General features: G+C 38.9%; 1 protein-coding gene across 17 annotated transcripts in view; it reads left to right on the top strand.

The window, feature by feature from the left end:
• RIMS1 (regulating synaptic membrane exocytosis 1) overlaps positions 1-21,905 on the top strand; it is a 316,106-nt gene that overhangs the window by 78,966 nt on the left and 215,235 nt on the right. The window lies entirely within an intron of this gene.

Genomic DNA, 21,905 nt, shown 5'->3' with positions numbered 1-21,905 from the left:
CCAAATCTTGGGTTGATTCTGATGTCAGACGATTGTAGTTAGAGCTGGAATTTTTGATTGCCTTTTAAAGTTAAAAACATGGAAAAGATGCTGAATGTAAAAACTATTTTCAATGAAGTGATTATGGCAAAATAGAAAAGCATTAAAATGGAAAATAAACTACTTCCCCACTGTCATGCCTACTGAAGTGAAAACTTGCCAGTCTTCCAGTGAGCTGTGGGATGTGCTGCTCTGAACAGTGTTTCTCTCCCTTGTTGGTAACTGCATGGTGGATGGTGCATGGTTTTTTTGAGGACAGCTGGCTGTCCTCAAGAATGAAAAGAATGAAAAAGCTCTCAGAAAAATACAGCACGTTGGACCAAATGCCTATTAACTTCATGCCATGTGAAGTTCATGAAGTTTCCATCATTGAAGATAATTTAGAACTTGATTGGACATGGTCCCAGGTGACCTGCTGTAGTTGACCATGCTTGAGCAGGGTGGGGTTGGATGAGGGACCTCAAACAGTCCTTCTGAAGCTCAAGGATTCTGTGATTCTCTAAAATTAAATTCAACAGAATTCACCCAAATCAGGGCATGTCTGTATGTGTTAGTTTTCCTAGGTCTCTGTCTTCTTAAATGAGGAATTCTTAATGAAATTGTCAAAATAATTTCCTGGATTTTTATTTTCATTCAGATATATTGTCAGGATAACAATATTTAAAGTGTTACAGTTCTGTGTAAATATTTCTACATCCTCATTACTGTGTAAATATTTCTGCATCCTCATTACTATAATGCTATCAGATACACAGCATATTTTGTTTCTTGGGAACTTCCATTAGTATATCTCACAGCCCTGTTAAATAAAAATAATTAAATAATTGTGCTTTGCATTCACTTAATGCATAATCATTTTATTCAGCCAGAGGTTCATAAACCATTTTACTGTTGACTGGATGTCACAGTCAGTGTCAAAAGTGACAGACACCATCATTAGCCATGGTCTTGACAGCAACTAATACTGTTGGCATGGGAAGTGATCATGTCTGTGTCAGGCTGCTTGCCAGTCTGAAGTCATTAAGGGTACTTGTACTCAGAACAGCTACTCTAATGGCCTTTTCTTAAAGTCTGCATTATGGTAAATCCCATTCCTGTAATTCTAGTCCTCCTACCAGATCTCCTGACTGGCAGAACTTGGAACATAGTACAATTATAAGTGTTGGACTCAAATGTAAGTTTCTTTTTAAGATAAATGCTTTAATAATGCAAACCATTTTTACTTTTATTATTACTGCCGTAGATTTTATTATATGAACCAAGCATATTTTAGGGGGACCTTAACTGCCCTTAGGAGCTTTCATCTTTTTGAAGTTACAGCAAATAAAGCACTTACCACTTCTGGAACCACATGTATAGACAGATCTCTGTTTCTGCTTCTAATGTAACATGACAGACAATGCAAGGAAAAGTCAATGTCTGAAAACTCATAACTCTGCAGGTGGTTTGGAGTGAGATTCTTCTCATATACATTTTCTTGTAATATGAACTTTCTTCTTCTTAGTGCTGTTAAAAAGTATTTTAGTGGGCTTGTATACTAAGAAAAGCATCTGTAATAAGTTTAATGGGAATCCTTTTTATCTTCATCTTGCACCATTAACTGTTGAGGGACTACAGGTGACTAGTTCCTTGCTTTTAGAAAACAAAATTATTTTAGAATAACTGAATCACTATTTCTCCCCCAAACCATAGGGCTTTAAGAAACTTCTCCATATTAGCACTGATAGCTGCTGTATTTATGTAGGTCATTTATTTGTGTCTTTACTTCCCCATCTCAAAGGGAGAAATTGAATTCATGTATCACAGAAGTAGGGAACCTCCACCAGGAAACTCTACTCAGAGTTGAGTCTTTGAGTGAAGGTACCCAACTTTCTTCAAGCTGACCAAACTAAGTGATAGCAGAAACCTTCCAGTTAGTTAAATTTATGTTTGACTAGGCCAGACTCAGATAATCTAAAATAAGATAATTGTTTAACTGGGGGAAACTCTGGTCTGCCAGGTGAATCTTATTTGAGCCTCTTAAAAAGGAAGAATTGATCCAACTTCAGAATTTTCCTGAGCCATGCAAATCATGCAGTTTTCTCTCTTCTCCAGAACAGTGCCCTTCCTTCCAGTCTGTCAGAGGTCTGCCTTGGGAGTCTCCCTGGCAGCTTTTCAAGTTTAGATTTCTTCAGTGCCCTCCCTTTGATGGTCCATGGCAGGAGCTGCCAGTGCAGAGGAACTCTGAGGAGCAAAGCAGTCTCTCTTGTGGCCCCAGGGAAGTAGGTAGAGCAACGTATTGGGGTGGCTTTCCTCCTCTTCTTCACTTGCTTCCTTTCTGGGTTAAACACATATAAGGTAGATACATGATAAACTGAAAACAAACTAAATAATTCTACCATCTGTTACAAGCCATCAAAACAGAAGTAGGATAAAATGTGAATTCATAATAGCTTTAAAAATATAGTGCAATTTGGAGAGTAAGCAGGTGAGTGTTTATGTAACATAGCTTGCCATGGGAAAACTAAGTCATGTATTTTTGACATGTTAATGGTTTTACAGCTTCTTAAATAGAATTGGAGAAATTTATCCAGATACCATTTCAAATAGTCACTGTCACCACAGAGCTAGGGAAGGCTCTGTAGGTGCCTTTCTTCCTGAACAGATGCACAAATACAACTTCTGTAAATTGCAGCATATAGGTATTGCTGCCCTCTATTCTTCCATAAATTGGTGGGTTTAATTAATCTTTTTGTTTCTGGTCGAGTTGCTTTTCTTTTGGCTGGCTTCACTCCCTGTAGGAGCCTTTCTGTCCAGTGGTGCAGAAAACCATGTCTGTGATAAGAAGCTTGATGAATCACGAACAGGAATAATTTATACAGAGAATTGTTCTTGTATTGTACAGGATATGCAAATGAAAAGGGTCATGGGACAAGGACTTTTGTAGTGGGACTTAGTACAGACTCAGATGCAAGACCTGGAGATCAAACATGATCTACAGTGGTGGGGGATACTGATTTTTTGGTTATGTGTTTACTTATGATAAGCTTCGCTATTTTTCAGAAAGTTTCAAAGAGACTAATTGTGTTTAGGAGCAGTGTAGTAACCAAAGGACTGGCTATTCACCAAACTCTTCTACATTCCTTTTTTTAAAAAAAATTATTTTACAGGGCAATGATTTTTATTTTTCTCTGAAATTCATGTGTATGTCTAAAAAGGCATGTTGCTGAACTCTAAATTTCTTTGGGTTACTTCTGAAGAAAACACAAATTTTGGCAAAGAACAACTTCTAGAAGGTTTCCTTAGCTAAAATCGTAGGATAAATAATGTTGATCCTGTGAGAATGACAAAAAACATCTGTTCTTCACTATATGGGAGTTTTCTGTGGGCTTTGCCTTTCAAGTGTGAGATGTTTCTGGAATTCAGACCATGGTTTCACAGTAGGCAAGAATAGGATAAGGAGAATTCTTGATCTGAAGTCATTGCCTTAATACAAATTAATGTGGAAATTGGTTTCTTTGTATTACAGCATAATTTCAGAATCAGTAGCTTATGGAATATACTTACTAAATAATGTCTGTCTAGTTGAATAGATTTAATTGTGCTTCTGAACACTGAGAAGGATGTAACACCCTTTGAGGATTTCTTTCTTATCAATAACATTTGTATTTAGAAATATGTATATGTGCAAAAAGATTTAAAGTAATATCCTAAACTGCTAACCTAAAATTAAGAGTGTGGATATGGAAAAAAATTATTCATAAAGTACATTAGATGGGTAATTTATTGCATTATGAAAATTAAGAACATATTTTTCATGAATTGAAAACCATTTTGAGAAAGCCAGGTGGTGCTAAAGTTGGGACTGAGTCAGGAGACATCATACTTGCAAATGAGGGAAGCGGTGATAACTGACACCATGTGCTGTTGGTAAGAATTGTTGACCCAATCTGCTCTGTGCTCTTCAAGTCATCCATTAGGCCTTCAAACTACAGCACGTGTCTCTTACAGAGCATAAAGTGTTTCTTGCTTGTTAACTGTTTGTTAATAAAGAATTAAGAGTCTAATAGGATAAGCCTAGAATGATGCCCTTTCTCATGATTTCAAGGAAAGGCTATTTTGGTCTACTCAAACTGAAGCAATTTCTTTCTTGTCCTGGTTGGAGGTGGTTTGTCCTCAATAGAGGGGTTTACAGATGTGCCAAAGTTGGCCTCCAGTTCTATCAGTTCCGGCAGTCTCCTGGAAGGATGGACACAAAGTTTGTGCACTCAGGTAAATATGATGGGAGCACAGCCTTTTAGCTCTGCATATCCTCCTTTGTTTTTTTGTTGTATATTGTAGCACTTCCTGCTGCAGTCTACAGCAGAGTTCACCCTTTTGAACTATTTTGCAAAGAAAATGCCAGCCTATTAAGCAGTTGCCTTGCAATGTGCAGTATAGAAAACTGAATGTTGGTGTTAATAAATGTTGCCTGTGAGCCTTGGCAGTCCAGTACTGTCAATTTTTTAGTAAACACGAACCCAATGTAAATGATCCTTGGGTTATTTTCAGCTAACTCATTCAGCAAAGCTAGTGAGTAGTTAACTTAAGGTATTTTTTGTAAGTCTCTCCCAAGTAGTTAGTCTTGCATGTTCAGTGCTGTTTTTTAGTATGCTGGGTGCTGGGTCCAGTGCTGGGTTCAGTGCTGTTTAACCTCTTCATAAATGAGCTGAACTGCAAGACAAAATGAACCTGTAGCATGTTCACAGATAACACAGAACTGGAAGGAATAGCTGATGCATAAGATTCGTGTGTTGCAATTCAGAAGGATCTGAACAGGCTTGAGAACTGCGCAGAGCAGAAAACTTAGGAAGTTCAACAAAGGAATATACAGTCATGCATCTGAAGAGTAGTAACTATAGGCACTGGTACAGGCTAGGGAATGAACATCTAGAAAGCAGTCTTCCAGAAGAGGACCTGGAGACTTCATCCTTGGAAACCTGCACTAACTGACCCTGCTTGAGCAGCAAGGTTGGACAAGAAAATCTCAAGATCTCCCTACCAGCCAAAATGATTCTGCATAAGAACCAAAACATATTACGCATACCATTGAAGTGATACATTCAAGAGACAGAAAAGAAACAGAAAATGAAAGGGAGATTTTGGGGATATTATCTTCATAAACAGTTTAAATTTCCCATTTGGTAAAATGGAGGCTTTGAAGATGACTTTCTTTCCTCCCATGCGCTCCTGGAATCTTTTGCCTGGGGTCACTTGTATTCTCTCTGTCCATGGGTTTCCTGCCACTACTGGTGCAGCCATTCTTTATCCCAACCTAAGCTTCAACATTTCTTTGACAGGTGATTTCTTCTCATCTAATGATAGCAGACTTGCTTGGCCTTTGGGTTTTGACGGGAGCTTCTAGATTCTGTTTATTTCTTTGTTTTGCATCCTTTCTGATTCTAAACAGCTAAACAAAGTTCTGTAATAAATTGGAAGGGCCAGTTGTGGTTCTCTCCTGACCTTCCAGCTCAAATATTTTTTGCCTTCTGGTCCTGACTTTTTTTCCCACTTTTTGGTGGGAGACCTGGCAGAACTGAAAGAAGGTGGTGCACTTCCCTCCATCATCTTTGGGGTGATGGAGGGAAGCACAAAGAAAGTGAGACTGGGACATTGTGATTTGAGAGACAGATGGACTTCAGTGAAGTTAGGAGAATTTGTTAGTGGAATACACAAGAGGGAGACATTTTAGGCTGGTCAGTAGACTTAGGGAAGATGTAGCAAGGTAGAGCTGTGGGATATTTGTATTTGCATAGCATTGGTATATGTAATTTTATGTGAATTTTCTCTCAGACTTTGCAATGGTTTGCTAAGAGTAGGTGCATCCTACAGCCCTACCAATAGTAGGCAGGGAATCTTAAGAAAATCGTGATTAAAAAAAATAACTGTGAAGACAAGTTAAAAAAAATTGTTGAAAGTTGAAAAATTAAATAGAAAGTAGAAAAGCATAAGCAGAATAAGCAATAGGGAAGAAATAGCACAACTGAAGATCAAAGGCATAACTAATGGAGGAAGAAGATGGCAGTAGTTGGGTACAGTGTGGGAAAGAGCTGGGAAAAAGCAGCTGCCATCTCTGTCTGTGAGAGAATCATGTTGAAAACTGCTCATTTATGAACCAGTTATGTGATTGCAGTTCCTTACTGCACAGACATTTTCTGAAAAGAAATTGCCACTCCCAACATTTTAGAAGGTGTTATGGAAGGCTGCTAGGTTTTGAAAAAATAATTAGAAAATAGTGGCAAAGTTTCCTGATTTATCTCAATTGACAAAGATTAGTCAGCTTTGAATGTGTGATCTAGGTGTGCATATTACCTGAAAAAATAATAGTCATTAACAAGTTCTTTTTTAGTAATTTATTTGCGCAACAGCATTCTCTTCCACCAGGGTGCTGGAACATGCTGATTTTTCCTGAGGAGAGACTAGTGAGGTGATAAAGCTGGCCTTTTATATATATATATATATATATTTGAAAAAATCAAATTTGTAAACCTCTCATTTAAGTGTCTTGTTTTTGTAACAGTCTCAATAGCAAAGGGCTGGAGTTTAACTCTTTAATATGTAAAGTTACTTGGATAAAGAGTAATGTTGTTTTTCCCAGAGGAATCACTTGTAAATTCAGTGAACTTTTTCTTTAAAAATATTCTTAATAATTGATCTTGCATATGCAGATCAACGTGAAGAACTGTGTATTGATGTTAATTTCAAATGAGATTATTCCTTTTATTTTTCTTGCTTTTAGATGTGACAGATTGCTAAACTCTGTTATGCATGTACTGATGTAATGAATATTTTTCTAGGTTCCATGGAGTTTTCTTAGTGAGCTGAGGTAGATGTTTGTTACTGAGAAAACATTTAAATCCTTGAGGAGAATTTAGCCTCTTACAAACAAGTCTGGTATGATGCAGTGCCGCTGTTGGCATCCACTTGTATTTTCCATCACCAGTTTATCATCATCATGTATTTTCTCATTGTCAGTTGATGATGATGCACTGTATGATCAATACTAGGGCACTAATTTTTTCTGTGCAGAGTTGAGAAAAGTAAAAAATTGGTGGAACACTTAATTTTTAGCTGGTATTATTACTGAAAATTTTTCAATGCCTTCACTGAGAAGATGCTCAAGAAAAGCAGAACATAAGTGGCATAATATTTATTTCCACTAGCATTGCTTCTATTTTTGGAAGCAGGTCTCATAGAACTCATTTTACTGGAAAAGAATACAAATTATTTTCCCGCTCCTTACCACTGCTCCTCTGTCATTTTTTTTTCTTCTCTTCCCATCCTGCTCTTAAAATTAGACTTCTAAGAAGTCTTTTAAAAAGCAGCCACTGGGGGACATGTTCATTATATCTGCTCCTCTTCTTGCTTATTGAGCTTTGAGTTAGATGATTAAAGTTGGGGTAGCAGTTGCAAGCAATTGAATTGATGAGTTGGAGAAAAAGCTAGCAGGTGAATTCAGCAGGGTGTTCTTCTTATGATGTAATTCCTTGATTACCAAGAAAACAGTGCATTATATTTTTTGCAGATAGTTGATCAAGATAGTAACACAAGCCCCATCTCTAACCCATTTATCTGTAGAAAATCTCAAGCGGGAAATGCATGAAGGGTGGATGATGCTTTGCTCCTTGGGAATTTGGTTTACAGGCTAGGAAGGTGATGCAGGAGGTGAAGCTGCTAGTTTGATTATGTGTATGGTATTGACTATTCAGTTTTCCTAAAATTATCAATTCTATAACACTTGGGAAATAAAACCCAAAAGAAGCTCTTGTCTTCCAGGCTGCTTTTTTATCCATCATCCCACATAAATTATTCTGGATCGAATTAATAATGTAGATATTTGGTGTTTGAAAACAGAAGATGTATGCTGTAAATTAAAAAAAATATGAAGGTAGTTATGTCAAAATAAGATGTTCACACAAGGGAAAATTTTCTTTCTTTTCAGGGGAAAGAGGAGCTGCTACTGTTTTATAAATAATAAAAGGTTCTGTTTGCCAGAAATAGTCTTACGTAAATAGGCCTAGCTCTTCTGTGTAAGGAATCAGACAGATTTTTGGTTTCTAAGTTTCACCATTGCTAGTAAAGGTGGCTTCACATCTTTCCAGTGTGGTTTGGGTGGTGTAATGCCATCAAACTCTAGGCATTTCTATTTGTGTTTGTGTACACAATGAAATTAAAAAGCAATGGATGTATACAAGTAGCATCAGTGCTATGATGAAGTGCTCTTAAAATAAAATAAGTATGCACAAGTAGAAGTGTCTGGAGATATAAAATATTCAGAGGGTTGAATTAATGACCGAGAAAGATGTTTTGATGTTTTGAAAGTTTCTTTTTTAAAAAAGAATCAATTATGTATTAATATAAAGCTGTTTGATTAGCTGTTGGCGGCGGGTGTTGTTGCTGTGCCTGAGGCCGGGCTGGCTTACCCTGGGCTGGGGCACAGGATGGCAGCTCCTCGGGTGCGTTGGTCACTCAGAGGACTGAGGAGGGCATGTCCTGCTGTGCTGCAGCCCAGGGGGCTTTCCTGGCATCGTGGTGCAGGCAGCCCTAAGGTGGCCAGTGCCAGGATTTCTCTGGGCTGTCTGCAAGAGGTGTTTTCCTCCTAGCCTAAATCCAGCACCGCCCCCGACTGCTCCTTCACAGTGACCTCTGAAGTGCATGGCGTGCATAAAGATGGAATTGTGTGTTGTCATTTAGAAGTAGCTTCTATTAGGAAAAATTTTTAAAAATAGATTTTGGAGGAAATAAAAATCATTACTCATCAAAAATAAGCTGTAATAGAAGATGTTCTGACATTCATTTCAAAATGCTTTTTAAGGACTTTTTGTGCAACTTCATATGAAACCCCATCTCTCCCCAAGTTCATTGTAAAATAAAACCTTCGCCAAAAGAAAGTTTCCATGTGTTTTCTCTCTCTCTCTCTGTGTATATATAGCTAGTTAATGGTCTGTGTAAATAAAGACTGTTCTTATTGCCTAAATGATCCATCTTGTTGATACTGCTGTGGAGCCTTATCTGTTGTTATCAGAGTTGAGTTCTGGAGGCTGGATGCTCATTTTGGTGAAACATCAGCTGCCCCTTTTTTAATACATTTTTTCTCATTCTGGCAGAACCCAGATCACACCTAACAGTTTCAATTAAAAATCACCAAGTCAGTATTAATGTGAACTTCTGCCACATGAATTTTTCTTTGGTTCCTGTGTAAATTTAAGACCAGTCCCAGAGAACAGTCTAAATATAGGTCTAAGGATCATAGAGTTCTGGATTAGCAAATGTCATTAAAGTGCCTCTGAAGTTCTGATCTCTCTGGGATGTATATGTAAAATTAAAGTGTGAATTTCCTTGATTCTATTTTCCAGCTTTTAAAGGGATTGTTTCTTTAGTTTAAATTTTCTCCATGGGAGCTGCCATTTTATTGATGCCATTTAGCAGAGGACCCAGTTTACAGGAGCGTGCTGAGAAGTTTTTTTTAGAGAACACTGGATATCAGAACATTCTAAGTTGTAAAACATCCTGCTGACTTTATTTTCTAAAGAAATGTTTAAAGGTTTCTATATTAACCAAAATAGGTATTAAGTCAACACCCTGGGACTTCAGTCTTCTGTTTTTGTACTAAGACTATGTACATGCTAGCTTACAGAGATTGCTCAAAGCATGCAGGATGGTTTTGATCAACCACCACTTCAAATCAGTGTTTTCTGGTAGTGGCTTTTATATGATGTGATAGTGTCACTGAATAATCTGACACAGTATCTTTGGAGTATGTCTGATATCAAGTCCTTTTATTTGAGTAGCCGCTGCTAAGCCTAGTGAAGAAACAGAGGATTTAAGGCTTGTCTTATCTCTAACAATATCATGGCATTTTTGTGTTAAGCTTCTTTTTTTACTACTTCTGTCCTACATGCTTCTCCAGCCTTTTCCATCATGAGGTTGAGACAACCTTTAAAATTCTTATTGATCAGTAGGCAGATCAAATACATTGAAATCTATTTAGTATTCTGTAGTTGATGTGTGACCCTGCTAACCTTAGGCTCACTTCTTCTGTATAATGAAGGCATGCAATTATCTATCCTTCAGAACTGTGGTCTTGGGTCAAGTGCATAAAATCCAGGACAGAAACTCTCTCTTCAATATGTTAGGGGAAAATTGTGAAAATGGACATACTGTAAGAACTGCCTACAGTAGGATATTTGGAAGCTTTTCCTAAAAGTGAGGAAGGATACGGTCAAACTTTAGAGTTTTCCAGAAGTACTGGTCTCTTTGTTCATGGTTCAGCCCATTTTCTCTGTGTTCTCTTCCTTTCCTCCTCCCACTCAATTTTTAATAGAATCAGATGTTTTCAGCAGTCACAACTTAAAATCTTCAGATTTTTTGATTGACACATACTAGCCTGGAATTTCTTTTTTAGTTGAAGACCTGCATCTGCCAGACATCCAAGGGTACTCATTTTGTGACTTCCCGAAACAATTCTGGGAAAAGGGTGCTTTCCTTGAAATTCCTGCATGCTGTAGTGAAGAGGAAATGTCAGTCTAAAGATGCTCCTTAGGTGTGTCTCAGCAACTGATTATGAGTTAATAAAATCCTACTTCAGGAGAACTGTTGCAATGACCCAAAAACCAGATCTCCTTGGGTAGTGATGGTGCCTGACACTGAGACAAACAGGTGTGAAGAAACAGCAGGTGAACTGCCCCCGGTGCCTCACTATTCTCCAGAATTTCAGACACCTGCAGGGTTTCTGTTTCTTTATTTCTCTCTCCTGACAAGTCTTAGGCAGTGGGATCAGAAGACGATAAACTCCGCTTAGTTCTTAGGGGCTGTTGTGAATCTGAATTTAAGCTAAATAAAAGTGATGTGATTATCAAATAATATATAAATTATACAGTTGTTTGAAATTGCAAAAATCAGGTAGTATGATTTAAACTGTTGCTGAGTATTTTGACAACAGTGAGTTAGAGAAGAAAAAGGATGCCTTCTTTAATAATCATAATCATGTTACCTGAGATCTATTTTGGTTCATAAATGTGAAAACATGAGTATCTGTTGAAAAGTAAGTGGGAAACTTGGCACAAAGTGTATTATATATTCTTATATATTATATAGGAGTATGTTTCTTGGTTATTAATTGTTAAGATTCAGTCCATAGTTCTGATTCAGGAGGATAATGTGGAAAAAAATGGGATGAAGAAATATGACAGAAATTTTAGAGGTCATGTCAGGAAATGGACTTTGTGGAGCAGTCTCATGAATACTCTCTTGACCTTTTGGATAAATTTTGATTTCTTAAATTAATTTATAGGGTGTATAATGTTGTTAGTTAGGCTAGTAAAATGTTATTTTTTTGTTTGGGAAAGAGAGAACTGTCTTCAAGTATTGTGTTTCTTTGGCTCATTTCTTAGCTGCTAAATGCTTCCTCTCTGGGTACAACCTTTCAAAGATCAGCAAAGAAAATACTAATAAGCCATGAGACAGTTGCTGCCGGTCTAATGTAATTCCCTTTGTAGTGAAGGCAGAACAGAAGCAGAAAAGTGCAGCCAATTCTCCACAGGATGGAGAGAATGCCTATATCCTGGCCTCAGTAAAATGGAAAGAATTATGGAATGGAATTAACTGATTATCTGACAAAAGGACCATATCTTACTGAAATTCCATTACATGGAAGTACATAGCAACTTGATCACAGTGGAGAGACTGGGCATGGAGCATTCCCCTGAATATGCAAATGGGCAAGTGGCTAAATTAGCCAGAAGATATATGTATGGATAAAGTGCATTCTGCACACACAGACATGGATTAACCACATCTGAGCCACTGAAAGATGTCATGTTGCTATGCATTCACAGAAAATATCTTTAAAGTCAGCTTATCCAGCTTCACAGGGATGGCTTTGGCATTGGAGAAAACTTGTTTGACAACAAATGTAATCCATCATACTGAAAGGGATCTTGTTTAGATGAGAGAGACAATCCTTGTTCTTGGTCCAGTGGGCTTTTCAAATGCTTTTGGTTGATGAAATGTTAATCTGTATGCTAATTTTATCAATAGGATCTTAAAGTCTCTAGTGGTATGTGAAAATGTCAGTTTCTGGACCCCAAGTCAGATAAAACCTGTGCAAAGTATGGAAGTGATCTGAAATTTTGCTAGATATAGAACATATTTTAGAAATTATTTAAGGAATTTTTTTGCAGTGGTTCTTACAAATCTTGGTACAGATGCAGCTAAGGTTTTGGGCAAGCCTGTAAATGTAACAAGATTGCTTTTTATAATCTAGCAATCAGAACTGATCCCTGATAAGCAGTGGGGAAATGTAAGTGTTGCACCTATGTTGTAGAAGAACAGCACGTATAGGGTTGTTGGTCTTTCCATAGTATTGGGAGATTATGGAACAAATTATTCTAGAGCCCATTTCTGAGCACATGAGAGACAAGAAGGTGTTGAGAATAGCTAGCATGGCTTTGCTAATGACAAGTCATACCTGACCAACATAAGTGCCTCCTACAAATGACTGGCTCTGTAAACAATAGAAGTGCATTGGATGTTGTTTCAAATGTACTTCAGCAAGTTCTCCAGAAACGTCTTCAATAGTATCCCAGTAAACAACTTGAGGACTGGTGAGTGCTGGTTGGATTGCTACATTCCAAGGCTGGTGGTCCACATCAAAAATACAATTGACAACTGGCTACTAGGGCTATCTCTCAGAAACTGATGGTTGGAACGATGTTGTTTAATGGGACATGTGTCATTACTACAGACTTACCTGGCAATCACTGGACTCTTGTCTGAGCTTGGCGACCATCACTGAACCTGTTCTGCTCCCCACGTTTGGGCTCAGGGCTGTCTTGTCTGCCTTGTCACCGAGGCTGCCATTGTCTGCCTGCCCGGTTGTCTTGCTCAGTGACTGGCTTCCCTTGCTTTGCAGACCTGCTCTTGCTGCTCACAGACAACAGTGCATCTTCAAAAACCATGCTGTTCTCAGCAGGATGTTGAACTAGATGAGGGCCAGAGACCCCTTACAGCCTACATGTTTTTTTTATTCTGTGAAATGTGGCTGTGTTCCAACTTGCCTTTCTTACAGTAGTGACATTGCTTTAAATCCTATTGACTGCTTTGTGAGGCCTTACTTGTTGGTATTTAGTTATTTTTTGTTAAAATAGATATAGATTATCAGGCAGCTGTTTACTGAGATAAGATGAACAAGGTGAGCTTCATTCTACTTTCATAATGAGAGGTAGACAAAGAGAAAGGGCAGTGGGGGCTCTTCCGTAGATTTCAACGGAGATGTCTAGAGGAGTTCTGAAGGGATCACCTCCCACTCTGCCAGAGCTGCAAGGACAATGGTCTGCAAATTGTGGTGAGCAGGCATCTTTGTCATGATTGCTGCTTTTCTCAGTACAGCTTCCTTTTCACAGAACCCGTGTCCTGGTGTGGCAGAGGAGCAAGTGAGGTTTGCTGTACATGTCTTACACCTTGTGATGGGGTGATGTTTGTGTGGCTGCCCCAAGGGATTAGCTGCCAACAGGGGAGGCTCAGTGTGTTTCTGTTCAGCTGTTAACTGTGCTTCACAGTGGGAGAGGGTGAGAAAGAGTGTGTGCTGCCTAGCCTGCTTCCAGCACCTTGGTCTCCCTTACAGCAGGTCAGAGAAAAGGTGCTTGCAGCCAAGTAGGTGCTTCCCCTAATACCAAACCCACATTATTTGTGCATGGCACAGCAGGTCTGACTGAGGTTGCTCCTGGAAGCCAGGAATAGTCAGAGTGAAAGTGACTGTGACACCTTTGCACCCTGCTAGCTCTGCAGCTGGGGGACTGGGGCAGCATCCTCTGCTCGCTCCTCCTGGAGCTGGTTCCACTGCATTACAGTGGACAGGAAAGCAGGTGTGGCAAGAAAAAAAATGATCAGACGCTTATAGCTGGTTTACTGCTGGCACTAGCCATGCCAGGCTGGGTGGAATCATTCTGCGTTTTGCTGTTACCTTAATTCTGCTCCTACACAGTGCTAATTATAATTCTGATATGATCTAATTAAAAAAACCCCAAAACCCAATCATTACTCCCTATACTGCCTGACTGATTCTAAAGCCATGAAAGATGGGCAGGCTTGGCAATTCTGGAGGATCCCTGCTGCAAGCTCTGACACATACTTCGTGAATCCCGGGCACGGAATATGCAAGAATAAACTGGATTGGTAATTATGAATGTTGCAAGTAAAATCTCAATATTAAAAAGTATGTTTTCCAGATAATTTATATGAATAAGTAGATGTGCATGTGATGGTCTGTACACAAATAAGCAGCTGCAGGTATTTTGGGGGGAAGATGACTGTGCAGCCATTTTTGTATTTGAAGCTTTTCTGAGGAGGGAATCACTTCATTTGTACTACAGTTTGTAATTCCAACCCTGCCACTAAAACCCAGTGTGATTTTAATGGTTTTTAATCTACATTTGAATATTGCATGCTTATTTGTTTTCACTAGAGATTTGCTATTGATTGAATTCTTAAATGGTGTCCCTGCTGGCAGAATTGCTTCCTACTAGTTAGCATCTGTCTGCCGGATCAGGGGCTCTAGGTTCATATCTTTGCTTTCACTGACACAAATAGGATGGCTTAGCACATCTTTCTTTCTTTTTTTGTATCTCTGTCTTTATTTGTAGTTCTCCACCTCCGTAAATCCTTCTGTCTTTTCTCTTTCTTCTTTTCCTCTTAACTTCTCACATAGTGAAGCTAACAGAGGAGGATGTGTGGGATGAGGAGTAGAAAAGGGGGAGAGAAAGTGAGAGGGAGAGTGAGGGAGACAAAAGGGAGAATGTGAGAGGTGAGGAGGAGGTGGTAATGAAGGTGGAAATAGAACAAAGAAGGAGGGGGAGCAGGTGAGTGGAAAGGGGAATTAAATAAGGAGGGCATGAGAGGGGGAGAGACTGCTTCTAGATTTTTAGACCAAAGGTATGGCAGTCATTTTTTTCCTGCTTACAGGAGGAATAATTAGAGCAAATGTTGGTCCTAAACCTCTTCTGTCAGGCAGTTAGTTTTCCAAAGCACTGAATGTATCACTTTATTTTATTCTTACCTGCATATGAACAAATAGCCTGTAGTATTACATGTGTCTGCTCACTGCTCAATGTGGGGAAGTGGCCACAGGGATGTTAACTCTCCCAGTTACTGTATGGGGAATTTCTTTGACATAAAGATCCAGTTTTAGCAAAATGAATCTAAAAGAGTGTTTGTGTTCTAGTTACCTAACCATGGATCTGCTCTTACTAGCTGAGGTTTAACTTCTGGAGATTCTTGAAATCATTGCCTTCTGGAAGCAAGTTTTGTGGCCAGCACAGAATAGCTGGAAACATAACTTCCCTGTTCATTTACTGTTTTACATAGTCCACCTTTGCCTTCACTTTGGATTTTCCAAACTGTGCCTTTCTCTGGTATGAGAAAGTTGAAGGAAATCAGTTTCCCTCACCAAGACTAGAGATGATGGATGGCTATTCACAGACTGTTCTTTCTGTTTAAGACCATATCTTTTTGGTCTTTTGGTCAGGAAGGCTTAGCACTGTTAACTGTGAACGAGTATAGAGATGGAAGGCAGTAACTTGCAGAGTATTTCTGCCCATCATTGCTGAGACATCTCCATGCATTTTCCATTTCTTTGTTCTGTATTGTGCAGCAACAGGGACATTCAGCTCATCGTTTACTGCTGATATTCTGTCCATTAATAGAAACTGTTGATTTCATTTGCTTGTAGTGAGGAGTTACTGAATATGTGCACCAAACAGTTATTCACCAGCAGCCTTCCCTGTGCAACTTTATGGTGCTGAGCAATTACAAATTAAAATGGAAAGTGTGCTTTGGTGCTTTGCTTTTCTGTACTTGCAGTGATGTCTGGGGAAATACTGGAATGGAGAAATTCCATGTTGAGGTAATTCTAGAAATTATATTCACATTAGAAATCCCCAAACTGTACTTTATTTTAAAATGTTTTAATGAGCTACCATATTCAGCGCATTAATCTGTCAAAGAGAAGTGCATAGGAATACATTTCAAACCCCAGAGTCAAATTGAGGGAACGTGTTAGAGATGACATTCTAAGTTTTCATGATGGAAGGTATGGGTTGGTTGCCCCATACCTTTCTCTGTATTGACTTGCAGGAGGAAGCCACTGTGGACTTCATTGTGGTGTAATAGGAATGAAGGGAAATCTGAAATAGGGGAATAATTGTGATATTCTTTAGCAATCATAGAAATGTCTTTATTTTATTCTTCTGTAGTGAGTTGACCTTCTCCATGAATCAGGCACCCACCAAAGCCTCCCTATCACTCTCTTCTGCATCTGGACAGTGCAGGGAAAATATAACAAAGGGTTTATGGGTTTTCTTTCTTACCAGAAGAAATCACTCACCAAGTACCATAATATGGAAAACAGGCTCAAATTGGAGATATTAACTGAATTTATTACTAACGAAATCAGAACAGGATAATGAGAAATAAAATAAGACCTTAAAACCACCTTTTCCCCACCCCTCCTTTTCATTTCTACCTCCTCCCCTCAGCAGCACAGAGAGACCGGGAATAGGAGTTTTGGTCAGTTCACCACAGGCTGTTCCTGCTGCTGCTCAGCAGGTTGCTCCTTCCCCTGCTCCACTGTGGGGTCCCATCCATGGGAGATGGCTCTCCACAGACTCTTCCAATATGTGTCACTCTTCCACAGGATGCAGCCCTACAGGCACAGGCAGCTCATGCTTTCCCCACAGTTACAAGTCCTAGCAGGCAGCCTGCTCCAGTGTGGGCTCCTCTCTCCATAGGTGTGCAAGGTTCTGCTCCAGCACGGGCCTCCCATGGGGTCACAGCCTTCTCTCAGGCATCCACCTGCTCCAGTGTGGGTCTTCTCTGAGGGCTGCAGGGGGATCTCTGCATCCCTGTGGGTCTCCATGGGCTGCAGGGCACAGCTGCCTCACCATGGGCTGCACCATGGGCTGCAGGGGAATCCCAGCTCCAGTACCTGAAGCAACTCCTGCCCCTCCTTCTCCACTGAGCTTGGTGTTAGCAGATCATTCCTCTCACAGGTTGTCACCCTGCTCTTCCCTGTCTGCAATTACAACTGTGTAATAATTTCTTTTTCTGTATGTTATCACAGAGGTGTTACCACTGTTTCTGATTGGCCCAACCTTGGCCAGCAGCACATGTGTCTTAGATCGAGCTAGAATTGGCTCTGCCACTCATGTAGGAAGCTTCTAGCAGCTTCTCACTAAAGCTACCCCTGTAGCCTCCTTCCCCACCCTGCTGCTACCAAAACCTGGCCATGCAAACCCAATACAACTTTGAAAGTTGTAAAAGACATTTGTGAACTACCTCTAATATTTTCCCTCCACGAATAGAAGCACAGTTCTGGGAAAAGAGTTGAATAAAATGCATGTCCTCATTCATTATGTTTTCAAGCAAATGTAGTTTCATCTTCCTTTCTTGTAATGATATTCTTCAAATCACTCGCCGCAGTGTTTTTTTCTGTAGAAATTATAAATTATCAACTACAGGTTCTCTCAGGGTATGGACTGTGTGCAGGTAATGGCATCTTTTTGGTTTCTGACTATGTTTCTTGGTAGTAACATGTAACATTGCAATCCTGTGATGTGTTCAGAATTGAATTTAGTTCAAAAATATGTCATACTAGACAGTATTGAATAGCTGAAAAGGTCCTCTCTGAATGTTTACAATGAAGAAAAGCAAGAGAAGGGACAAAAGGTCTGTCTTCAAGCTATAATTTTAGGCAGTAATAATAAGAGATAATTTTTTTAATTGTTAAAAAGCTCTGTGAGAGAATGAAAAAAAAATCCAAGTACTGCTCTTTTAAACTTGGTTAATTTTCAGTTCTTTAATGAAACATATTAAAGAATGGCAGTTTGGGAAGGGCAGAGGATTTGCATGATCCTGTAGGTCTCATCCTGATGGTTTGTATGACTCTGGATGACTTTGTATGACTCTGGACTCTCATCTTGTATGAAGACAAGAAATAAAAGACTAGTAAAGCTGCAGGACCCACAAAGAGAAAAGATTAATGCATGCATAAGAAACATGCAGCAAAGACCAATAAAGTATTCAGATTCTTTAGTTCCACTTCTACTAAGTAGATATTACTTTACCAACATTCTAGGTGCCTGTTCTTGGAGTTCCACTTATATTCATACAGTGGATATATCCATCTAATTCCTCATATAAAAGATGGAGAAGAGAATTTCAGAAAATGACCTACTCTGGTTGATACCTTACTCTTTTAATTACCTGTTAAGGGAGGTAGCATTTTTAGGCTTGTATATTCTTGTATAGCAGAAGAAATTAAATAATCTTTGGTTAAAAGATTCTGAGACAAGTCTAGTCATTGTTAGTCTCCAAGCAGAAAGAAAGAATACGTTGTTTTTAAAAATCAGAAAAAAATTAGTGACTTCATAAAAATGACAGAACTGCATTTAAATGATTAATGCAGGACATAACTCCACTCCCCCCTGTCCCCCCTTATATTTTTGAGTTTTGGTACCTTGCTTACTGCATTTTTCTGGTCCACTCTTCTGCTTTTAAACTCTATCTAGCTGGCCATGTACAGCCTTTTACCTCATCTTAGAAGTCTAGATGAGTCTCTAGATGATTCTCCTACATGCATTTCTATTTGGGTCAGTCCCTTTTACCTTTTTATCAGTAAAAATTCTTCACTGCAAGTTAAATTCTAAGGAATAATACCTCACTCATCAACTCTCTTGTGTCCACCTTTTCACTTCCCACTCCATCCAGTGCAACAGTCAGTTTTGTAGGTACCTCTTGTTCTTCTTGTACCTACAAGACACAATTTGTATTAGTGTGACTCAGCAGCAAACCAAAAATCTACTATTCTTACCATCCTCCCCTTGACTGTGAGCAGACTTGCCACCTCTTCACCCCCAGCTTTTAATACACTTAGCTGTATGTTCAAGCAGGAAGATGCTAGCTGTGTGCTAGGCTGTGGATTCCTTGATCTAGTTGTGCTGGAGTAATAATTAAGGGTCATGATAAGACTACCATGATAAGACAAGTAACTCCTGGGTTTGGCTTTGGATCCTTTGTGAACTTGAAGAAACTAACTTCAAATCCCTAGCATATGCTAACCACAGTGAGAATGCATGGGAGGAAAGATTTTGGAGAACAAAATTCACGTGCATTTGTAATTCAGAAGTTGTGAGATCCCTGCTTTTCTTCTCATCTGAATCAGGTATTTGATTACTTGTGACATCTTTGCTTACTTTTACTTCTCTGCTATCCCAAGAAGAAACTTTTTCATCTGCAGAGGATGTACATATATGTAAGACCTCAAATGAGAGAACAGTAAATATTTCAGAGTGGAATGTGTAATTATCTGGTTTGTTCTAATACAACCATATCTGATCAGAATGGTTTTATTCATTTATATGATCAAGTGCTTGAACAGTGTTGGGCATACAGATGTTCTGTACATACATTGCATGAAATTTCCACATACAACATCCCAAGAGACACTGTAAGCACATGGAATTTATTACTTAGAAAGTGGCAGAAATATTTTTATTTGATTTACTCAATGTATGAAATATATTAGACTGAAGGATTATTTCAGCATGGGTAGACCACAGTACTTTATAACTAAGCATTACTATCAACTTTGAAGGATGGCATGATATGTGATTGTTATTAAAGCACAAGCAGAAAGATTATATTTAGACTGAGTGTGGATTTGTGCCTTATCAATATGAATTTAGGTTATTTCAAAATAATAACAAATTTGGTAACAAGCACTGCTTAGGTTGGAGTTGCACAAATGCTGTTACTGTGGTTCTTAATTTCTGAAGTGTGGATGAGATTTTTTTAAAAAGTGCTGATACAATTGTCTGAATTAAGCATTCTGCTATACTCTTCCTTTTCAAAAGAGGATGTCTTGTTTTCTTTGGGTTTTTTGCAGTTGTTTTTGTTTTTTTTTGGTTTTGTTTGGGTTTTTTTGTTTTTCTGAGGAGGGGAGAAAGAAGGAGTTGTGTCTCTATATGCATGGGAGATGTTTGGGTTTTTTCCCCAGAATAAGTGACTTTCTGAAAGAGTGTAGCAGGCTTCTGCTTTGTCTTGTTATTTTGACTGCTAGACAGTTGTTTCCAGAACTAAAACGAAAGCAGCTCAGGCAGTGCCAGGGCAATCAAAAGCAGATTTCTACTTTAGTGTGAGACAAGTACGCAATAGACTCCACTAGGGGCAGGATTCAGCTGCCTGAGTGTGGGAATGTAGTGCATCCCTTTGACATGCTATTTGGAATGTTTTTTTTGGGAACATCTGTGTTGAAGGGGGTTGTGGTTTTAAGGTGCTGAGTTAAGCAGCTATTGTTTAGTTTGTTTATACAGTTTCCAATCTCTTAAAAAACTAAGACACATTTTAAATGAATGTGTCTCTGAAGAATCTAGTACATTATGAAATTTGCTGCACTGTCAGATCTAGAAACAGAAAATTTCTTACTTATTAATCCTCTTGACTTCATCATTTCAGCTAATGAATAAGGAAGGAAGTAAAACAAATAGGGCGATATTGGCTTGACATAGTGGAAGCCTGCTAGTGCAGCTAGTGTTTTCTAAATAGAGTAGAAGAAAATTGAATAGCAGAGCAGTATATTTACAAGATTGTGAAAGTGCTAAAATGAATAAGTGACAAAAGTTGTCTGACACCCTACTTTAAATTTTTTGGGTTTTTTTCCTAGAGCAGTATTTGTATTGTCATCTACTCTCTTTTTGTTTTCAGCATCTATAAAGATTTAATCTGGAAATTTTCTTTTTTGTCTCTCAACTCTTGTCATTCTAGGTCTCTCTTCTTGTGTGAATCCATATTTGCTCTCCTTACAAACAAAATGCAAATCATATCCTTGCCAGAGCTAAACACTCATCTAAGTAAAATCACAATAAATATTCAAAGGTTAAAGCTGAGATTCACTTAAAGAAAATCACAGAATGTCACATTATTGTTTGGAGGTCTAAAGCTTTATATAAAAATGTCAGAATTTCAGCTCATAGAAATATCCTTTTTCTGAATTAGGCTTTTTAGATGTTTTTTGTAGCGGTTGTTTCAGTTCATAGAAGATGGCAAGAAAAATTGAACAACAGATACTCGGGATTTCTTTTCTTTATGGTGACACGTTGGATTTGGTAGGAGTTGAATGTGTGTGGGTGAAGATGAAGTCCCAAGCCTGTTGGAGAAGGCCTCCAGCAGTGGCACCGTGGTGATCCCTGCCAGGCGCGTGGAAGGTTTGCCAGCGGTGCCGATTGTGGTGGCGGAGCGGACGCGGGGCCGCAGCCTCTCCACTGCTGGAGAGCGCACGAGGGGAAGCGGAAGAGCTATTCATAGCCTGGCAGCGATGGCACCACGAGCTATAAACAAGTGTGTTCCACTTCAGTCAAGAATTCACAAGCCTTTTCATGAACTCAATTAAGAACTTTTCTGACAGTGGGGACATACTAATTGTCTGTTGCAACCTTGGAGAAGGAAATCAAAGGAACTCTGCTGAAATTCAGGATTTGCAAGCAATCGACTTTTCTACCTGCCAACATCTGAAAGCTAAAAATAGGAAGTAGGGTGAAGGAAGGGATTGCAGAATTGTTTCTAAGGGATTTCCGAGCTGAAGACTTTGGGATTTAGCTCAGGAACATTAGTAGAAGAAAATAAGGAGAGAACACATTGTAGCATTTTGCTGCAAGTAATAGATTTTTTTTTTTTTGGTGAAAGTAAGATAAGGCTTAGTTGTTTAAATTCTACTGTGTTTCACATTATCTAGCATTTTTGACAGGAGGGGGGGTAGAATAGTTACATTAGAAGAGTGAGACTTCTTTCTTAAGGAG

Source organism: Camarhynchus parvulus, chromosome 3, assembly GCF_901933205.1.
Source record: "Camarhynchus parvulus chromosome 3, STF_HiC, whole genome shotgun sequence".
NCBI lineage: Eukaryota > Metazoa > Chordata > Aves > Passeriformes > Thraupidae > Camarhynchus > Camarhynchus parvulus.
This window is presented reverse-complemented; position numbering and strand designations above follow the sequence as displayed.